This window comes from Suncus etruscus, chromosome 2 (genome assembly GCF_024139225.1).
Source record: "Suncus etruscus isolate mSunEtr1 chromosome 2, mSunEtr1.pri.cur, whole genome shotgun sequence".
NCBI lineage: Eukaryota > Metazoa > Chordata > Mammalia > Eulipotyphla > Soricidae > Suncus > Suncus etruscus.
The window spans coordinates 3937796-3958769 of record NC_064849.1 but is presented as its reverse complement, the minus strand read 5'-3'; the positions used below and the strand labels follow the sequence as shown (position 1 = coordinate 3958769).

Genomic DNA, 20974 nt, shown 5'->3' with positions numbered 1-20974 from the left:
CCATTTATAGCAAAATAGGATTTTTTCTAGCTTGGGGCTTCCCTTTAGAGTAAAAGTCTAGCACGATCCACTTATAGATTTTATTTCATTTTTTTTGTTTTTGTTTTCTGGGCCATACCCAGTGGCTCTCAGGGGTTCCTCCTGGTTCTGCACTCAGAAATCTCTCCTGGCAGGCTCGAGGGACCCTATGGGATGCCGGGGATGGCATCCGGGTTCTATCTGGGTCAGCCATGTGCAAGGCTGCCCTACAGCTCTGCTATTACTCCTGCCCCACTTAGAGATTTTAACTTGATGGATTGTCAGCCTCTGTGTTTGGGGTGAGCTCTGTGCTCAAGAGGGTCCCCAAGATGTGGGCCCTGCTTTCTTTACTGCAGGGGTATCAAACTCAATTTACCTGGGGGCCGCAGGAGGCAAAGTCGGGATGATCCTTGAGTGCAAAGTCATTAGTAAGCCCTGAACATTGGGGGGGTGTGACCCAAACAACTAAAACAAAACAAAACAAAAAAAGATTCCTCTAGGGCAGGGCCACAAAATGTTGTACGGAGGGTCGCAAATGGCCCGAGGGCCGCGAGTTTGAGACCCCTGCTTTACTGGGTCCCTCTAGTCCTGTGGTCAAGCCAGCCTCAATTCTCGGGGAGAGCCTGACTTTCTGCATATTGGACACCCTTACCTGCTGCATTGGTGTTGCAAAACACCCCTTCCCCTTCCCTGTCCAGCGGCCAGGGGTCCGGGCTGAGAGGCTCTGGGGGCCACATGGGAACCCTCTCTTGGCATCATGACCCGCTGGCTGGCGCCTGCTCCGACTCCCCAGGGTTCTGCCTCAGTGGCCTCAGCTGGGCTGGGCATCCTGGGAGTCCTTGCACGTCTTCCGCCTGCCCTAACCTTGGAGTCCTGCGTGTCACGGAGACTTGCAAGTTGGGCTGAGGGTGTTGACGAGACTGTGCAGAGAGGGCAGTGGGGCGACAGGTCTCAGTGTTTCTTTTGGTGGCATCTTGGCAGAACCAATTACCCATACAGCCAGCTGCTCTGTGTGCGCCCTCCGCTTTGGGGCATTTCTTACAGCAAGGTTGCTTGTCTTCATGGTGATGGTCCTGAACCCCCCTCCTTTCCCTCCCTTCCCTCCCCTTCCTCCCTCCCTTCCCTCTCTTCCTTCTCTCCCTCCCTTTCCACCCTCCAGTCCCTCTCTCCCTTCCCTCCCTCCCCTTCCTTCCTTCCTTCCTTCCTTCCTTCCTTCCTTCCTTCCTTCCTTCCTTCCTTCCTTCCTTCCTTCCTCCTTCCTTTCTTTCTTTTTCTTTCTTTCTTTTTTCTTTCTTTCTTTCTTTCTTTCTTTCTTTCTTTCTTTCTTTCTTTCTTTCTTTCTTTCTTTCTTTCTTTCTTTCTTTCTTTCTTTCTTTCTTTCTTTCTTTCTTTCTTTCTTTCTTTCTTTCTTTCTTTCTTCTTTCTTTCTTTCATTCTTTCTTTCCTTCCTCCTTCCTTCCTTTCTCCTTTCTTTCTCTTTCTTTCTTTCTTTCTTTCTTTCTTTCTCTTCTTTCTTTCTTTCTTTCTTTCTTTCTTTCTTTCTTTCTTTCTTTCTTTCTTTCTTTCTTTCTTTCTTCTTTCTTTCTTTCTTTCTTTCTCTTTCTCTACTTTCCTTCTCTCCTTCCTTCCTTCCTTCCTTCCTTCTTCCTTCATCCTTCCTTCCTTCCTTCCTTCCTTCCTTCCTTCCTTCTTCCTTCCTTCATCCTTCCTTCCTTCCTTCTTCCTTCCTTCCGTCCTTCCTTCTTCTTCCTTCCTTCCTTGGCCCTTAGCCCCTGCTATTTCATGCAGCCCAAAGGCATTTCAAGCCCTTCTTATAACACACGGTGGCTGGGCCACACTGCAGGACTACAAAGGACTCCCAGGTATTGATTCGGTAACTAGCAACCTCGCCAAACCCCTGTTTCAACCTCATAATTTTACATGAATGTTTTTACAGAAATATAATTTTTTCACATCCATGGAATGAAAGCAGCATTTTATTTCTTCTCGTACACGACTTATTTCTCGCTCTCCTTTTTATCCTCACTAAAGGTTCTCAGGAGACCTGTGGTCCTTCATGAAAACTCTCAGCTGAGTGGGGATAGTTTAATGCTAGGGTTCGAGGAGGACTCGCTGCTGCAGGGCCTGGCCGGACCCTCCCCCACCCAGTGGTGCTAGGGGCTCCCTGAGCTACATGGACGCTTCAGTAACCACCACTGGTGCTGAGAACCAAACTGGTGCTGGCCGAATGCAGGGTGGCACCTTCTCCCTGGAGCCATCTCCCCACCCCCTTGATTTCTGTTTCTGGTTTTAAAATGCTGTCCTGGGCTGAGTGATGATAGCAGGGGTTAGTACCCTGCCCCACATGCGACTAAGCCCAGTCCAACCGCCCTTTCCCAAACACCACCAGCAGCAATCCCCCAAGTGCTATTGGCTCCCCCAAAAGAATAAGACAAAAAGTGAAACCCAGGGAGTCCAGAAAGATAGCACAGTGGTAGGGCATTTGCCTTGCATGTGACCCAGGATGGACCTGGGTTCGATTCACAGCATTCCCATTTGGTCCCCCGGAGCCTGCCAGGGGTGATTTCTGAGCTCAAGAGCCAGGAGCAACCCCAGAGCGCTGGTGGATGTGGCCTGAAAACCAAAAAAAAAAAAAAAAAAGTGAAACCCAAGCAACTAACCATGATGTTATCTGGTGCTGAACGAAGCCTCGGATTCCTGGTCCTCGGGGGTGTAGGGGTGGGGATAGCAGGTGGGTGGTAGGGGTCCTCAATAGAAGTAGAATGCGAACATGGGTCCCCCTGAGATGAAACAAGGCCTCTACCCATGATCCTTTCTATGAAAGGCCAGGTGGGAAAATCTTGGGCTATGAGGTTTATGCCATTTCTTGAGACCTTCCTCTCCCACTCCACACACCCCTGTCTTAGAATCATCTAGATGTTTAGAAATGTTCTCAGTCCTTCATCTCCCATCAAAAGATACAAGGCCTTACACTGAACCACCGCCAACTTGTGCTTTCAATAAAGTTCACCTGTAGCACCTGTAGCTACTTCTAAGAACTCCTTGAATGATCCTAGCATCCCTGATGGTCCCTTGAGCCCTGCCAGGAGCATAAAGCCAGGAGTAAGCCCTGAGCACCACCAGGTATGATCCCCTAAACAAAAACAAACAAAAAGACAGGCAAACAGTCCTCAGTGGGGTAGAGAGCTAGAGTTGGAGGAAAGACACTCGCCTTGCACACAGCTGGACACAACTGGCCCAGTTTCATCCTATCACTGCCTCTGGTCCTCTGAGCACTGCCAGGAATCACTCTTGAGCACAGAGCCAGGAAGAGAGCCTGAGCACTGCTGGAGTGCTCCCCACACATGAGAAATATCTCCCCTTGTCAATTCTGAGTGGACAGCTCAGCAAATTGTGCTCCACCAATGATCTGTGTGCATGCAAATGCTTCAAACTTCCAACATAGATATACATAGGTGTACATGTAGAGCAGGAGTAAGAGGTGCCTAGAGCCTGGTCTTCCCCCTGGTGAGCTCACATACACTGGACACTCACACACACGTACTCAAACACACATCCACACAATCACACAGATACATACAGACATACACACACAGCCTGTGCCCGCCTTGTCCCCAGGGCCCTCATCTTTTCTCTCACGGATCCAGGAGAGGCCCTTCGGGCCAGCTCCACCCTCTGTTTCTTGTTCTTTCTAGACCTGATTCTCAATGTGGTCATTGCATGGACCAAGTGGACTCTCAGGGAAAGAGTTCTAATCAAGGACAACACAGTGTACTGGCCCCATGAGCCCCCATTCCTACATCGAGATCACTGTTGAAGGGATTAAACTCTGGAGCATCCCGAAAAACCTAGTTCTGCTCTGCATCTGCCTTTGGGGTGGGAATATAAATCTATTCATTACTTAGCGCCCAACTTTAGAAAACCCACAGATAGTTGCAGCTAAGGCTGGTGGGTTTTTAATCCTGAATCCAAAGGCAAACTCTTTCTTGTCTTCTTCCTGCATCAAGTCAAGAACATTCCTGCCAGGCCTGTCCGAGGCTGTTCTGGCATTCTGGTTTGCCCACAGGTGGAATGACGGTCCTCTCTACATGCGAAGTCTCCTGGATCTTGTGTCCTACCCAGCCTAGCGAGGCCACAGCTCCTGGCCATGCCACTGCCAACGGGGTTAGCAGCCTCAGAAATATTCCAATGGCGCTGTATTTCTGAAGGAGAAGCAGAACTGGGAATAGAGGTTTCTCTTCAGGAAGAAAAAGAGTGACAGAACAGCAACTTTGCTATGATACACGTAGACTGCAAAGAGGATGTCACATGGACTCACTTGGGCCTGTTTTGCCTCTGTCTCCCAACTGGGGCCCATTTTCGAGATCACTCTGATGTGTCCATTGTTGTGGAGAGAGGCTGGGAAAATAACTCTAGGGTTTATTTTAAAATTCCAACACCAAAGCCACCCTCTGCCCCCAGGCTCTGTACACTGCTGGCTCAGGTCCCCCTGTGGTGTAGTGGTCAGATCCTGCTCCGTGCCAGGGGACTGTATACTGGGCATTGCCTATGGTCTCACCAACATTGATGGGATGGATGCTGCAGATAATGAGTCTCTTAGAGGGTTGACCAGATGTCCATATGGCAAATTCGATCTTCCCTTGATTTTTGCATTAGAGCTAATGCTGATAGGACGAGAAGCTTCTACTTTTAGATGGTTTTATTTAAAAAAAAAAATCAGGCTGGCTGTTGAGAATCATCCAACAGGTAAGCCTCCTAGCTAGCTTTTGAGAGTCAGGTACCAACCTGTACCTGCTCTTTCAAGTTCTACACTCTGAACCAAAGCCAAGCCAAGCCAGACCAGCTCGCTTGAGAGTGTGCTGGAGCATTTCCCCACAATGAGTGGCTGCTTATTGGCAACCTTTGCTCCTGAGACGAGGATGTAATTTTTGATAAATAAACAGACTTAAAAAATAAAACCAGCACACTCTAGAATGAACCACAGATGTGTACCAAGATGACCATATTTTATCCCCGGAAAAAACAATTGCTTCTGACATAGCCAGGCTGGTCAATGGTCTCTCTTGTTCCCCCTAGTGATGGATAAAGATGAAAATATAGACACATCGTGATTGCTTCAACTTCCTGGGTTTGTGGGTTTATTGTTTTCATTAAGTGTGGACAGTTTGCCCCATTATTTCTTCACGCATTCCTCCTCTCTTGTGTTTCTCTTTCTTTCTATTAAGCTGCTCAAAGTTGTCCCGTAGCTTATGGATTTCTCTATCTGAAGAAATTATTTTTCTCTTTGTTTCTTTTTAATAATTAAATTTTTGGTTTATTTTTTTAAAAAACCACTTAATGATTCACAGGGCTTACTCTCGGCACTGTGCTTAAGGGATCCATCTTGGCAGGGATCAGGAAATCTGTAGTTGGTACTTGGAATTCAGGTCAAGCCATATGCCAGACAAGCACCATAACTCTTGTACTATCTTTTCAGATTCTCAAAGATATACCCTTTGTTTGTTTGGGGGCCACACTGAGTGGTGTTCAAGGGGCTTACTCTTGGCTCTGTGCTCATGAACCACCTTCTGGCTTTGTGCTCAGGGGAAACCATGAAACTAAGCCCTCATAGCAACATGCAAGGGCAGTGCCTTACCTGCTAACCTGTCTCTCTGCCCCCCACTTCCACATACTGATACCATTGTAGGGAAAGATTAATGTTATTTCCAGCTCAACATAATTGACTGGAAAAGCAATGTCTTAATTTCGTCTCATTTAATCCCCAATGCAGGAAGCCATCCAGTTTTTTATTCATTTGGTTTTGGGGACACAACCAGGAAATTTCTTGCTCAGATAATCATTCCAGGCAGGCTCAGGGACCCTATGAGAGGGTGGGAATTGACCTTCGGGTCAGCTATGTGCAAGGTAAAGCCTTCCCTGCTCTGCTATCCATTCTGACCCCAAAAGTCATTCCATTTTTTTAAAGTGTATAAACTATTGATTATTAGATGAAGCCTACAGACTTATATTTTCTTGGACACACCCACAGTGTGGCCAGTGCTTGGTTAGTGTGCTGGCCTCTGATGCAAAGTCCCCAGAAGTGGCACAGACCCCCATAGGCTCGTATCTGCTTCAGTCGCTCCAAGGTCTTCACGAAGCTGGTTGTTCAGGATGTTGGCCAGAACCTGACTGTATTTCCCCATCCTTCTGCCTATTTAAAGGAATCAATAATGAATCTTCTATTGATGAGGATTCTGCATAATGGTGATCATGCACTCCACTCATTTTCAGGTGAGCTCTCCTGCATACTTTGTGGGGATCAATGTCTGCTTTCCTCAACAACCACACGAGAAGATCCTTAAACCACACCCTTAAGAGCAGGGAATGGGGAAAGGCCACCTGTCCATGTTGGGTGTGGAAACTCGCAGAATGTTACTGGGACTTTTCAAGGGGATCATGAGAGACACGGTCAGTGGCACAGAAGTGGCGTGTAGGCCTGCTGTGGAAAGAGGGGAAGTCATCTAATTATATATTTAATTTATTTTTGGTTTCTGGGCCACACGTAGCGGCATTCAGGGGTTATTCCTGGCCCTTTACACAGAAATTGTTCTTGGGAGGCTTGGGGGACCATATGGGATCCGGAGATCAAATCCTGGTCTGTCCCGGGCCTGCCACATGCAAGGCAAACACCCTACTGCTGTGCTATTGTCATCCATGTTTGTTTGTTTGTTTTTGTTTTGGGGCCACACCTGGTGACGCTATGGGGTTCCTCCTGGCTATGTGTTCAGAAATCGCTTCTGGCTTGGGGGACCATATGGTTCGTCCTAAGTCAGCGCATGCAAAGCAAACACCCTACTGCTGCACCACCACTCCAGTTCCATGTCATCCACTTTTTAAGGAAAAATATCTTTGTCACTGGTAACAGAGACATGAAGCTCAGCTCCTGGTACACCAGCCAGTCCCTTCTTGCCACCTTCCAGACACATGAACCTCTCTGCAGAGTTTCTCTCAGGCCCGTCAACCAGCACCATTGCTTACTTCTCTTCTGGGTTGGCTGTGGAACCGAGTTAATCGGGGACTGTGAGGACAGAGGAATGTTTCTTGAACACTAGTTCATCCACGAAGCACATGCACAGGGTCTTTCAGGTAGCATGAAGCAGCTCAGAGTTGGTTGGGGCCAGGTGATTTGGAAGGTTCGGATTTGGGTATAAAGCCTGGTGCAAGTTTGGGGTCCACAGATAAAGCTTCATCCTCTGCCCTGAGAAGATGCCAGGGAAACAGGGGTGAGGTGTTATTTTATTATATAGAGACAGTCCATGTGTGTTAGTAGGGGGAGTGGTGAGGCCTTTCTCGGCTTCTTTGGCCCAGCTTCTGAGACCCCTAAGGCCTGGTGGGTCTGAAGGTTGCAGGGTGATGGTGGAGAAACTCCCAAAGCAGTCAGATGAAGTTCCAGGAGTCAGCCAACTTTATTTCACGGTCCCTACCGCCATGTGCATTTCCTCACATGGCTTCTATGCTAACCTTTTCCAAGCAGCCACTTCTCTGCTCCTTCTCTGGTTCTCCCTGCCTCTGTTTCCCCTTTACCTGCTCTCGAGGCTTCCTTGCTGACTGACCCCCTTTGCTGACTTCTAACTCTCCTTATCCCCTCTCTCCCCCCAGGCAGACTCCTCTATCTGTCCATTCCAGGTTGGGCGGTTCTGATCATTGAGGTGGGATAAACAATAAATTGGGGGAGGGCATACCCACACTGAGGAACCGAGTACTAGGGCAGCCTCTGCCACAGCTCCCCAAAAACCAGCCTCCCAGCTCTTCTTTGATCAGGAAGCCACAGAGATGAGCGGGCAGAGCAGCCTTGATGCGAAGTGGCAGTTTTTCAAAAACCAGCTTTCGGTGGTCCTCTTCTGATGGCGCCCGCAATCACACAACATAATTGAGTTACGTCGGTTCAGGCTCATAAAGCCAACTTCTTATGCGGAATGGATTGATTAATAAAAGATGAGCAATTCCGGCTGTCCTCGCCCATCTCCGTCCTAATAATTCTTATTTACTTTATTCACACGAAGCTCCTTTAATTTTAGCTGTTAAATGTAATCATGGCTTCCTCCCGTCTGCCGGCGGTTGTCAACTTCGGAAAGGCTGCGTTGGGAGAATTGAATCTCTGACGGGTGCACAATGTACCGCCTGCTTGTCACGGTGCACAGGGAATCTCTCCCATGTCCTCTCCACTGGCCACCTCGAGACAGGCCAGAACTGGGCCTGGCAGATGGGTCAGAGCAGCTTCACAGCAGACCTGACCTCAGTGCAGAGAAGTGCCTGGTGCTTTTTATAAAACAACCGTTTAAACTTCTGGGTTTTTGTGGAAAACAAAAAACTGAATGTCTCAGCTGCATAGAAATGACACAGGTAGGAGAATTTGTCTTGGAAAGGTTCTTTTTGGTAGGTTTTCTTTGAGAGCTTTTTTTATCCTTTGACATATGCTGTTAAGGCCCCCTCGAGCACCCCCCTTCTGTGATCTGGGGGAGCAGAGTGGCCCAGGGACAGGAAATCTTTGATCTCAGGCCAAACCTGTTCCAGGCAGGTGCCCACAGTGGGCTCTGTCGAGGAAGGCAGAGTGGGGCGAGCTGTGTTGCCCCCCCCACACACTTAAAACCAGCTGGTGGTGAATCCCAGCTCTGGGCTTGCTCCCACATGACTATTCCCAGCTCCACATGCTTTGTGCATAAGGCTCGACTGATCTGTGCCCTGCCCACAGGCCTGCATGGCACATGCTAGGCTCAGGGCTTTCCTGCCTGCTCAGACTTTCACAGTCCCCACAGACATTGACCTTCTGTGGTGGTGGCTTCTGGTTTTGGAATGACGGCCAGGTTGGGATGGTGTTGGCCCAAGGCACTGCCCAGACAGGCAGCCAGGAAAGGCCGATGGACAGCGACGACTGAGGGGGAGGCCTGGAGTCGGGCAGTGCCGAAGGTCCTAAGGAAGAGCCTGTCAGCAGGCTGGGGTCACTGGCCTTGTAGGACAGTGCTCTGTGTCTTGGGGGACTATTTGGTGTATCAGGGATTGAACCCAGGCCAGTCTCAAGCAAAGCAAGCACCTCCCTGCTGTCTTCTCTCTTTGTTTTTCTTAAAAACAACAACAAAACTTTATTTATTTATTAGTTTTTGGGCCACACCCAGCAGCACTTAGGGGTTACTCCTAGCTCTGTGTTCAGAAATCGCTCCTGGCAGGCATGGGGGACCATACGGGATGCTGGGAATCGAATCGGGTTCCCCCCTGGGTCGACTGCATGCAAGGCAAATGCTCTGCTGCTGTGCTATCTCTTTGGCCCCTATCTTTGTTTCTCTCTGTCTCTCTCTGTATCTCTCTCTCTCTATGTCTCTCTCTGAGCCCCCTCTAGGATCAGCATTCTTGTGCTGAAACCTCCGTGCTCTGGGGTCCATCCCAGTCCCAGTTACAAGCCCCTGAGACCATGTCGTTTTTCAGGGTAAATAAAATTGCAAATGACTGGAGTTCACAAAGCAGGTTTTGAGCCGGAGCCAGGAGCAAAGGCCTTTTATTATTCTGGATTTATATTTATAGATGTTGAAGGGAGCGAGGCCACATGGGCCACTGTTTGTCAGAGACGGGCGGGTGACAGCCAAGGGCAGCCAGGCTGGTGACAGTTACCAATCGGTGTCACCAGCGCTGCATCCTTCACCAACTCCCGCCCAGCCTCTCTCGGCGTCAGTTCCATGACCAGGTCAGGCCGCTGGGACAGGCCAGGATGGTACCAGGTAGACTGGGTCGAGGCCACAAGAGGATGGACCCCTAAAGATGTCACGTGTGTGGAGCAGTAGCCCCTAGTAACAGGGATTAAAAGGGCCACAGAGGGCCCGAGCGATAGCACAGTGGTTGGGCATTTGCCTCATATGCAATGACTCGGGATGGACCTGGGTTCGATTCCCTGCATTTTATTCTGAACACAGAGCTAGAAATAACTCCTGAGCGCCTCCAGGTATGGCCCAGAAACCAAAATAATAATAATAATAATAATAATAATAAATATAATAAATATACAAAAGGAAACATGCCTGAACATATATTCTTTCACACCTATTCACACTCTAATTCCCACATAAAAATAATAGCTCAAAGAAAACCATAGAGAGAGACCTGATAAGTAGATGCATCTCAAACTGGGGCTGGGGCAATAGCACAGCCTTGCATCCTCCCTAGACAGACCTGGGTTCAATTCCTAACATCCCATATGGTCCCCTGAGCCTGCCAGGAGTGATTTCTGAATGCAGAGCCAAGAGTAACCCCTGAGCGCTGCCAGGTGTGACCCAAAACCCAAACCAACAAAAATAAAAAAGAAGGGCCACAGAGACAAGGGTGCCAGGCATGAGGCAGTAATATTGTCAGCTTGAAACACTGACAGGTAAGCCAATCACTATACCCCAGGATAACCCAGACCAGGTATATGGGCTCCCCCTTTTTTGCCTTCCCTGTGACCTCACCAGGACAGTCACAAGGGTTCCCAGGAGCAACAGGGCCAGGAACGGGTCAGATGAGATGTCCTGCGACTTTCCACTTGATTTATTTATTTTTTAATCATGTGGAGGAAAACTAAAGAGCCACACGTGATCAGGGGGCAAATTATTTTGATTTCAGAGAAGGAAGACTTTGATGGATGGCTGTCCCTTTTAGCTCGACGCTGATCCCTGAGAGTCATTTTGCAGTTCACACAGACGATCTCAACAGCCTCTGAAGGAGCACCTTGTCCTTGCCAATCATCCTTTGAACATTCTGAAAATAATCGTCACGAACGTGGCGAGGGCCTACTTTTCTGATAGCCGGCTTTGATTATGCAAAAAAGCTTATGGAAAGGGTTGTTTGTGAAACGTGTTCCCCCCTTGATCTATTTATGAAATCAGTATTTAAAAAAATAATAAAAAGAGGAATTGGTTGGCCTCTTCAGAAGCTATCAGAGGAGGCTGGAAGCTCCTCGGCTCTCTCTGCTGCCGTATTTAGCCTTGAAAATCCAACTCTAAGGCCGCTGAGCCCCCCAAACCTTCACTCTCTACTTTGCACTTGCAAAAATCTCATCAAGCATATGAACCTTGGCCTTTCCGAGATCCGGGGATTGGAAATGAGTTTGGATCGGAATTAGGTTCTAATTCTATCATTTCTTGGGCTTTCTCTGAAAGTAGGCCTTTCACAAAATCCTGCCTGAAAAAAAAATGGTTTCTCAGGGTCCAAGGGGACAGAGAGACCCTTGTAGTGCTGAGGGTCAAACCAATTCCAGGCATGGTTTGACCCTCAGCACTACAAGGGTCTTTCTACAGACCCTGAGCAGCATTGACTGGTGCCAGGGGCTACTGGCACTAGAAGATCCAATGTCTCAGCACCCTCAGGCTGGTCTGCCTCGATGAGCTCTGGTAGAAGTGGCACCAGGTCACCAGACACACTTGGAACGCCCAGTTGGTTTTTCCAGTTAGTTAGAGCTGCTAGTGGAAGAATATAACCTATGAGGGGAAACATCTGTCACTGCCTCTGGAGCTGGCACAGCTGGACCCTGCCAGGACCATGCAAGTCACCTGCCCCTGTGGACAGGCCTGGAGCAGGGGCTCTGTGAGGAGTAAGAAAACAAGACAGAAACAAAAGAGAGGGGCTAGAGTGATAGCACAGTGGCAGGGAGTTTGCCTTGCACATAGCTGACACAGGACAGACCTGGGTTTCATCCCCAGTGTCCCATATGATCCTCCAAGCCAGGAGCGATTTCTGAGTACTGAGCTAGGAGTAACCGGATGTGGCCCAAAAAACTACCAAAAAAGAAAAAAGAAAAGTAAAGAAACAAGAGAAAAATGTTTGGTGTCAGAAGCTCCGAGAGCCATAGCTTTTTATATTTATTGTCTTAACTAACTCCGGGGAAGCAGCAATGATGAAACAATGACTGGACTGTGCAGAGGGTGACAGGGCCCAGAGGTGAAGAAGAAGGCCACACAATCAAAATAAAGCAAAGCAAAGCTTTATTCCAGCAACCAACATGCTACAAACTGGCCGGCCAGGGCCACCTCCCGTAGGAGGCGACCTCACTCAGGGGTCACGATCCAGGTTCTATAGGTCGAGAAGCAGGAAGGCTTGACCTTGAAGTTGATTGGCTGTTGTCTAGGGGGCCTCTAGGGGGTTTCATCCTGTCCTGCTATGGCTAGATATCTAGGGTGGCATGTGTGGTTTATAGGGCCTTGGGATCTGTGTCATTACTGCTGGGATAGAAACTCAGCCTTGGTTCAACAAAATGGAGGTCTTCTGCTCCAGACTTCACAGAGGACATGCAGGCTCCATATCGAGATGGCCCAGGGCTACCCACCCATACCTTGGGCCTCGACCAAACCACAACTCTTGGGCAGCTGGGGGTACGTCTGTGTGGGGAGAGTTTGGCCTCTGTGTGGGCAGGTGACAGAGCTGACCCTCACAGATTAGGGTCTCTGAAAGTATGGGAAGAGTTCTGGGATTCCTTGGTCATAGAGAACGAGGCCCAAGGAGATGAGCAGTGAGAAGCAAAAACAATTTCTTTTGTTTATGTTTGGGCCACACCCGGCAGTACTTAGGGGTTACTCCTGGTTCTGTGCTCAGGGGATCCTATGGAATGCTGGCTATCAAATCCAGTTGGCTACATGCAAGGCCAATGTCCTACCTGCTGTGTTATCTCTTTAGCCCCATTGAAAGCAATTATTTATTATTAATTAAGGGTAAAGAATTAAGAGGCTGATTACATGGGAGGACCAAGCATTATGTGTCATTTTCCTGTAGGCATTAAGGTGACTTGGGCCACAGTTCACGCATCTATCAAGAATCCTGTCCAGTGGCAAATGATCTAGATTCCTCCAGCCAAGAAAACTTCCATTCCCCCCCTCACATATTCTAAAACAGGGCGAGCACTGGGGTTTCTACCCTTTTCCATCTTTAATCCCAGCCCTTACTCTCTGGGTCATCTCTGTAACACAAAGTAGAAGCCATAAAGCAGCCATCATACCAATATTCCAGGCCAGGAAAAGTGTGGAGGGAGAAAGCAAAAGATCAAAGCCACCTGAAGCAGCTCTTCATCTAGGTCTTCCTCGGAAGACTCATCTACTGGCCTTAATTGCATTATTTAGCCTTTATTTGCAGTGTATTTATTAGTCAGGAAGAATGAGGAAGCAATGAATTGTGTGAGAGAGAGAGAGAGAGAGAGAGAGAGAGAGAGAGAGAGAGAGAGAAATCACCATGCGTAATTTTGAGTGAGTTTATTTAGACACGCGTTCCCACTTTCCAAATGTTAGGAGCCTTTGGAAAGGAAGAAAAGGCTCGTGTCAGACAGCAGGGTCCTATTTTGAGAGCAAAAGAGGGTGGAGAAAGCGACGTGTTTCTCTGAGCACAAAGCCCTGACCTTGGCCCATTGTTTCTTACCATTTCCCTAGAAGCAGACACGTTGTCATAGGTAAATTTATTTTTATTTCCAGAAGGACCTTGCGTTAAATTGTCTAGGGGTGATTGTCATGTCTTTCTATAAAAAGAAAATACAGTGAAAAGAAAGACTTTGGGGGCCAGAGAGATAACATGGAGGTAAGGCATTTACCTTACATGCAGACCGTCGGTGGTTCAAATCCCAGCATCCCATATGGTCCCCTGAGCAATTTCTGAGCGTAGAGCCAGGAGGAACCCCTGAGCGCTGCTGGGCATGACCCCAAAACCAAATTAAATTAAAATAAAATAAATAAAGACGTTTGGAGCCAGAGTGAGAGCACAGTGGGGAGGGTGTTTGTTTGCCTTGCACACAGCTGACCCGGGTTTGATCCCCACCATCCCATAGGATACCCTGAGCCTGCCAAGAGTGATTCTTGAGTGCAGAGCCAGGAGGAACCCCTAAACACTGTGGGCTGCAGCCTCAAAACAAACAAAAAATAAGATATTGATAAAAAACGGCAGTTTTTATTTTTACCTTTAACAGGGAGAAACTTTTTTTACAGTCTCTGTTCCTGACAAGATTTACATCTTTGGGGGCAGAGCGGTAGAGCAAGTGGTAGGGCGTTTGCTTTGCATGCGCTAATGTAGGATGGACCGTGGTTCCATCCCCCATGTCCCATAAGGTCCCCCAAGCCAGGAGTGATTTCTGAGTGCAGAGCCAGGAGTAACCCCTGAGCGTCACTGGGTGTGGTCTAAAAACAAAACAAACAAACAGACAAAAAAGATTTACATCTTTTCCTCAAGGTCAGAGTCCATTGTGACCACAAAATCCTGTTTCTTGTCAACCAGATTTGACCCTGTGACGTTTGTACCCTTCCCCAGTGAGTCGTTCAGCCTGGTTCCAGAGGCAGCTGGGTGGAAGCAGGTACGGGCATTCAGATCTGCCCCAAACCTCTTGATGCTGGACCCTAGCAGGGTGGGTGGGAGCTGGAACTGGTGCCCTCTTCCACTGGTGCCCACAATGTGGGCATTTCTGGGCGCTGGAGATAGCAAATACCCTGGAGACCTGGTAAGCAGCAAAAGACTGACAGGCTGCAAATCTGATGGCTGAGAGTACTGAGAGTGGGACTTGGAATTCACAGTTCCAATGCTGGAGTGATAGACTAAGTCTGAGACCAGGAAGTTGGGGGGCCCCTGTGGGATAAGGCTGGAACTGGAAAAAAAGATCCATCCCTGCTGCAGTAGCCGGGTGTCCTGGTAAATGGGACCAAGTCTGAGGACACAGGGTGGGCAGGGCTGGAGGAGAACTCAGAAGACAGGGAGGACTCAGAGGGACCTTAATAGGGGGGATTCTTGGATTCAGGGCAGCATCTGGTAGCTCTAGCCAGGAGACCAAATGGGGTGCCCTAAGGAAGGGGGAAGAGCCCTGCTGCAGCAGGTTTTGGGGTTCTGTCCACAGGCTCTTACTGCAGGAGCTAGTAGCTGTGTGTTAAGAGCTATACACGGTGGTGCCTTGCAAGCTCAGGTCTCTGGGCCTTCACCATGCCTAGGGTTCGAGTCCTCAGGGCTACTGCTCTCCCAGGGTGGAGAGGCTTCTCCTTTGTGGGTCACCAGCACGCTGCTCGAAGGACCTCAGGGTTGCTCCCTCCTTCTCAGAGTTGATCTACTGACTTGGATCTCTTGCACTGACTGTTTATACCCTCCTGATCTGTAGTGAGTTGAAGAGCCTCCAAGGAGACATAGACGAGTGAAAATGGGAGGCTGTTGTGTGAGAGGAAGCCGGGATTCTGGTTGAGGACCCCTGGTCTTCTCAGGCAGAAGAAAGAACCAGTTCTCAAATTGATTCCAGCAAAGTCGTTGTCAAAGTTTGTCACAGCAGCATCAGAGACGAGTGTGCTGTCCTGCCCTGCTCCTGCAGACCTGTTTTTTGTTTTGTTTTGTTTTTGTTTTTGTTTTTTTTGGGCCACACCTGTGATGTTCAGGGGTTACTCCTGGCTACACCCTCAGAAATTGCTCCTGGCTTGGGGGACCATATGGGACGCCAGGGGATTGAACTGCAGTCTGTCCTAGGTCAGCACATGCAAGACAGACACCCTAAATCTTGTGCCACCGCTTTGAGCCCTGCAGACTTGTTTCTGCTCTGTGCAGAGTTGCTTCCCCCCCCCCCCCCCCGCAGAATTCTCCTTGGCTTCCCATTTCTGCTTGTTCTGCTCTAGCAGGAAATCATCTTCCTCTGGGCAGGATTCCGGGGGGCACGCCGGCCTCCTTCACAGGCCCTTTCACCACCTTAAGTTCAATTCGGCCTGAAACGACGCCAGGTCTGGGTTTCTCAGGAGGCTCTGAGGTGCGTCTCTCCTCCTGCCTTCTGAGGGGATCCAGGGGGGTCTGAGGGCATCCAAAGGAAGGGTGCAGAGCCCCAAATGGCCTGGGCTGATCAGGGAAGGTTGATCAACACAAATGTTAGTGTTGGGATCCAAATCAACTGCTTTGATCAAGGCCACATGTTTCGATGACCAAGCTTGGCTAACGGGGGCTCTTGACGGGGTGGTGGTTATGTCTTCAAACTGCAAAGAGCTGCAGCGACAAGCAGTAATGAGGTTGGGGTTGGCGAGAACATGAGGCTGTTGTATTCACCCATTGTTCCTCTTCTCTGGGCTGAGATGGGCCAGGTATGGTTAGCTGGGGCTCTTAGAGTCACACGAGGAAGGGGTGGCGAGAAAAAACGGGGAGAAAAAGGCTGCAGTGACTTGGTGATACCCTGCTCCATCATCAGGTATTAAGACTTCTTTCCAGGGTCAGTGTGGTAGCACAGTTTGCCTTGCATGAGGCTGACCCAGGAAGGATGCGAGTTGGATCCCTGGCATTCCATATGGTCCCCTGAGCCTGCCAGGAGTGACTTCTGAGGGTAGAGATAGGAGTAACCCCTGAGCGCCACTGGGTGTGACCCAAAAACCAAAACCAAAAACTTTCCATCTCTTCAGTGGGATTAGCAAGTCTGTGCATTGCCTTTGAAATACTAGAAGAAATACTGCTTTCATCGCTTTGGTCTAGGTGCTGAGTTTTAGTCTCTTAGGGGGGTGTTTGAGTCCTACTTTCTTCTAAAGCTTGTTTTATCCAGTATTTTTTAATTTTTTTTTTTTTTACAGGAGCTGGGTGTGCCATCTGGCAGAAGTGGCCTTTGACATCTTTCAGGAATAAACCTAAAGAGTAGGTAGTGTTTTGGGGTGGTGCAAATGAGCAGGCAATGGATAAGAACTAGTAACATGTTCCATGCTATTGCCAATGGAGTTGGATTCATGGTGAGACGTAAAGGGCATCCAGTAGGACAGTCTTATATCTCTGCTTTGTCATTTAGCCACTCTAGAATTAGATATTTGTGGGTTTGGGGGGTATTTAGCTGCAGCTAACTATTGACATGGGCCCCTGTTAGGGACACTACAGCTGGGTCAGACCCTGTGGACGGCCTGTTTTCTCCTGACCTGTCTATACTCACAGCTTCAATAGGAGCAATAGACCATTCACTGCCTTCCTCTTCCAAGGCTGCCTATGCTGCCGGCTCTGCCTGCTTCTGACCTTCAGTCTTTGGGCTGAACTGGTCTGGTACAGAGAAATGGGGCTCTAGTGGCTTTGCTGGAGGTAGTTTGGGGTTGGTTTTTCTGCAGTAACATCCCCCTGCTTGAGAAGACCTCGGGTCTTTAAGCCAACACTCTGGGTAGTGCTTGGGACAGAGATGTTTGAAACAAGGCTGCTAACTTCAATATCGGGGGGCCTCCGTTTTCTGCTCTTCCCTCCCGGAGAGGTCTCTGAGGTGCAGTAAACTCTATAGCAGAGCTGCTTTGCTCCAAAGGCAGATCCCGCCGTTCCTTTTCTCCAAGTTTTCCAAAGCGCGCATGATGACTTCAGCCTGAGCTGGGGTCTCCTGGTCATCTGCCAGCCACTTCTTTCTCTTCTGCCTTTTCTTCAGGATTGTTTATTTCCTCATAGTCACTTGTAACAGTCACTTATGCAGGAGCCTGTTCTGTTCATTTTAGGGCACACCCGGCGGTACTCAGGGGTTCCTCCTGGCTCTGCGCTCAGAAATCGCTCCTGGTAGGCTTAGGGGACCCTATGGGATGCTGGGAACCGACCCAAGTCCGACCCAGGTTGGCCACATGCAAGGAAAACGCCCTACTGCTGTGTTATCACGCTAGCCCCTGGGAGTCTATTCTGCTGGCTGGCTGTTACCCTGTTCTGCAGCTTCACTTTGTTGGTCCATCTCTCTTTCCATCTTCCTTTTCTCCACCTGGTTTCAGCTCCCCTGGTCAGGAGGCTTGGAGAAGGTAGGAGTGGTTTTTTTCTGCAAAAGCTTCATTCTATGATCCCTTTCCCCAAATCCTGAACCTAGAGCTAGTCTCATGAGAGAAACTTTGTGCAGCTGGGAGACTCGAACAGAACAAAGAAGGGGTTGGGGGTCTCAGAGTCAAGAGTAAGGGAGATCACTTTTCTGCTTCTGCCTTTGGCGGGAGGAATTCAGGGCAGTGTGGGCCACATGTGTGTGTGTGTGTGCATACGTGTGTATTGTACATGTATGCACGTGTGTGTTATTGTATGCATGGTTGTGTGCAGGACTCCAGCAAACACACATTTACAGAACTTGTACAATATTTACCTCAGGGAGCTGAAACCCAAACAGCTGTTTATTTTTAAAAAATGGGAAAAACTACACACTGACATATCCAAAAAATAAATAAATAAAAAAGAATTTGGTGTAAATAAAATGTCTGTGATGCCTGCAACCGGTTTTCTGGTGGGTGTTGAGAGGCTGAAAACATCGTGGCTGTCAATTGGTCTCGGTCCCGGTGTAATGAAAACACATGATTTCTCTGCTGCGTGCGGGAGAGTCCTTAATTGAAGTGGCAGAGAACAATAAATCGCAGAGTTACAGAGAACTACTCAGCGCTTGATTTCTGCCGGTTGGAAAAAAAAAATTTGGCGTGTCTTTAAATAGCGGTTGATGACTGTCGTGTTAGATTGTAAAAGGCATGTCTGGGAGGAGATTCAGGGTTATGAGTCTGGGGATTAGGGACCAAGTCAGTCTGCCAGGGTCCAGATGGGCCCAGCCCCAGCCTCCCTTCGTCCAAAACTCTTGTTAATTCAGTGGGAGCACATCCACACGGGGGTCCCCTGTTGCAGGCCTTAGCCAAAGCGGCAGTTTGGAAGCTTTGAAATCCAGACATTTGTGGGGTGGCACAACCAGTCTGTGTGTGTCTGTCTGAGACGGATGTTGGCCTGGACAGAAATTGTGTTTGCTAGGGCCGGAGAGATAGCACAGCGGTAGGGCATTTGCCTCACACGAGGTTGGCTTGGGATGGACCTGGGTTTGATCTCCGGCATCCCATATGGTCCCCTGAGCCTGCCAGGGGTGATTTTTTTTTAAAGGAGAAAATACTTCTTTCTTTCTTTGTTCATATCCAGGATACGAATTAGCCACTCTATTTTGGTTTTCATACACAACTTTCTTTATTTTTTTCTTTTTTGGTTTTCCGGGCCACACCCGTTTGATGCTCAGAGGTTACTTCCGGCTAAGCGCTCAGAAATTGCCCCTGGCTTGGGGGACCATATGGGACGCCGGGGATCGAACCGCAGTCCTTCCTTGACTAGCGCTTGCAAGGCAGACACCTTACCTCTAGCGCCACCTTGCCAGCCCCCAGGGGTGATTTTTGAGTGCAGAGCCAAGAGTAACCCCTGAGTGCTGTCTGGTGTGGCCCCCAAACAGGCAGAGCCCAGCAATGTTCAGCTAGTATGTCGGGAGTGAGGTAGTAAAACTCAAATCCTAAAGCCCTTCAGATCTGAGCTCTGACTCCATCTGCCCATCTGTCTGTCCATCCTGGCTCCCCGTGGCCTCTCTCTGACTCCTAACTCCAGCAGGGCAGTCTGCCACATGCAAAGAAAATAATGTTTATGATATTTAGAAATTGCTTGGCACCTGGGTCCTAGGTTTCCAATAATCTTTGGCCTATGGAGGTGGTTCAGGCCACAGAGAAAGAACATGAAGCCCGGTCTTGGAACTCAAGCTTGCTGCTGGTGCGGCTGACAGAAAGGTCTTGTTCCTCCAGCTGCACGTTGTCTTGGGGCAACTCTCAGGGGGGACCCACATCGGGGTACGTGCACTCAGCTCTGGTGGCCTGGGAGGGGGCCAGCGGGCAGACCCCCAGCTGAGAGTCACTGCAGAGACCCAGCTCTATTTCTGGAGAGCTCCAGGCAGCTGCTCTGAAGCTCTGGGAAGACTTCGTCAAACCCAGCCAGGGTTCAAATTCGAGGGACGCCATCCAAGCCGCCTTCTCGAGGGCCACATCTCCCTGGACTAGCTTCCGTTTTCTTTTCTCTCCAGCTCAGAGCTTTCTCTGAATCCCGGGCTCTGCTTCCAAAGACTCCTCAGTGGATAAAGTGGGTTTACCCCTGAGGTTTGCTTAGGCCAGTGCTTCTCAATTATTTTCTGTCATGCTTCCCTTACGAAGAAGAAAACAATTTTTGTGCCCCCCATGCGACTGTAAATAGTATCTTTATTTAAAAAACTTTAACCTGTAAAATAAAAATATAAAAAATAATTTGAGCTGATTTTTTTGTTTTTGTTTTTGTTTTTGGGCCATACTCGGTGTTGCTCAGGGGTTACTCCTGGCTATCTGCTCAGGAATAGCTCCTGGCAGGCACGGGGGACCATATGGGATGCCGGGATTCGAACCAACCACCTTTGGTCCTGGATCGGCTGCTTGCAAGGCAAACACCACTGTGCTATCTCTCCGGCCCTTGAGCTGATTTTTTTAATCAGAGGTGATGTCTAAATTACAATGAGCACGTTTTACAATGCATAGCTTTTTGACACAGTAACTCTCGGGCCGGAGAGATAGCATGGAGGTAAGACATTTGCCTTTCATGCAGACAGTCAGTGGTTCGAATCCCGGCATCCCATATTATCCCCTGAGCCTGCCAGGAGCGATTTCTGAGCATAACGCCAGGAGTAACCCCTGAACCCTGCTGGGTGTGACCCAAAAACCAAAAAAAAAAAAAAAAAAAAAAAAAAAAAAAAAAAAAAAAAGAAAAAAGAAAAAGTAAAAGACACAGCAACTCTCAGCTCCAGAGACCTACAGAGACCTAAACATGGGGTTTAGCTTATTATGATGGTGTTTGGCAAGGGTTAGGTAAACATGAGTTTTTTTTGTTACCAGAAGCAACTGAGATGGAATGGTTGGAGCAGAGAGGAGGCCTGGGATGTTTGATGCAGGTGAAGACGTTGCATGGAGGGAGCAGCCGGCAAATTGATGCTTTATCTTTGTGTCCAAGGAAACAGCCAGATGCTTCTGGATAAACCTTTCTGTTAAGAATTCGTAGCTGTTGGGACCTGAACGAGCACACAGGGGGAAGGCATTTTTTTATTTGTTTTTGGGCCACACTCGGTGTCGCTCAGGGGTTCCTCCTGGCTCTGCACTCAGAAATCGCTCCTGGCAGGCTCTAGGGACCATATGGGATGCTGGGGTTTGAACCTGAGTCCCTCCCGGGTTGACCACGTGCAGGGCAG

General features: G+C 48.8%; 1 pseudogene; it reads right to left on the bottom strand.

Moving 5' to 3' along the window:
- The window catches only part of LOC126001062 (histone-lysine N-methyltransferase SETD5-like), a 57808-nt pseudogene that overhangs the window by 23020 nt on the left and 13814 nt on the right, over positions 1-20974 (bottom strand).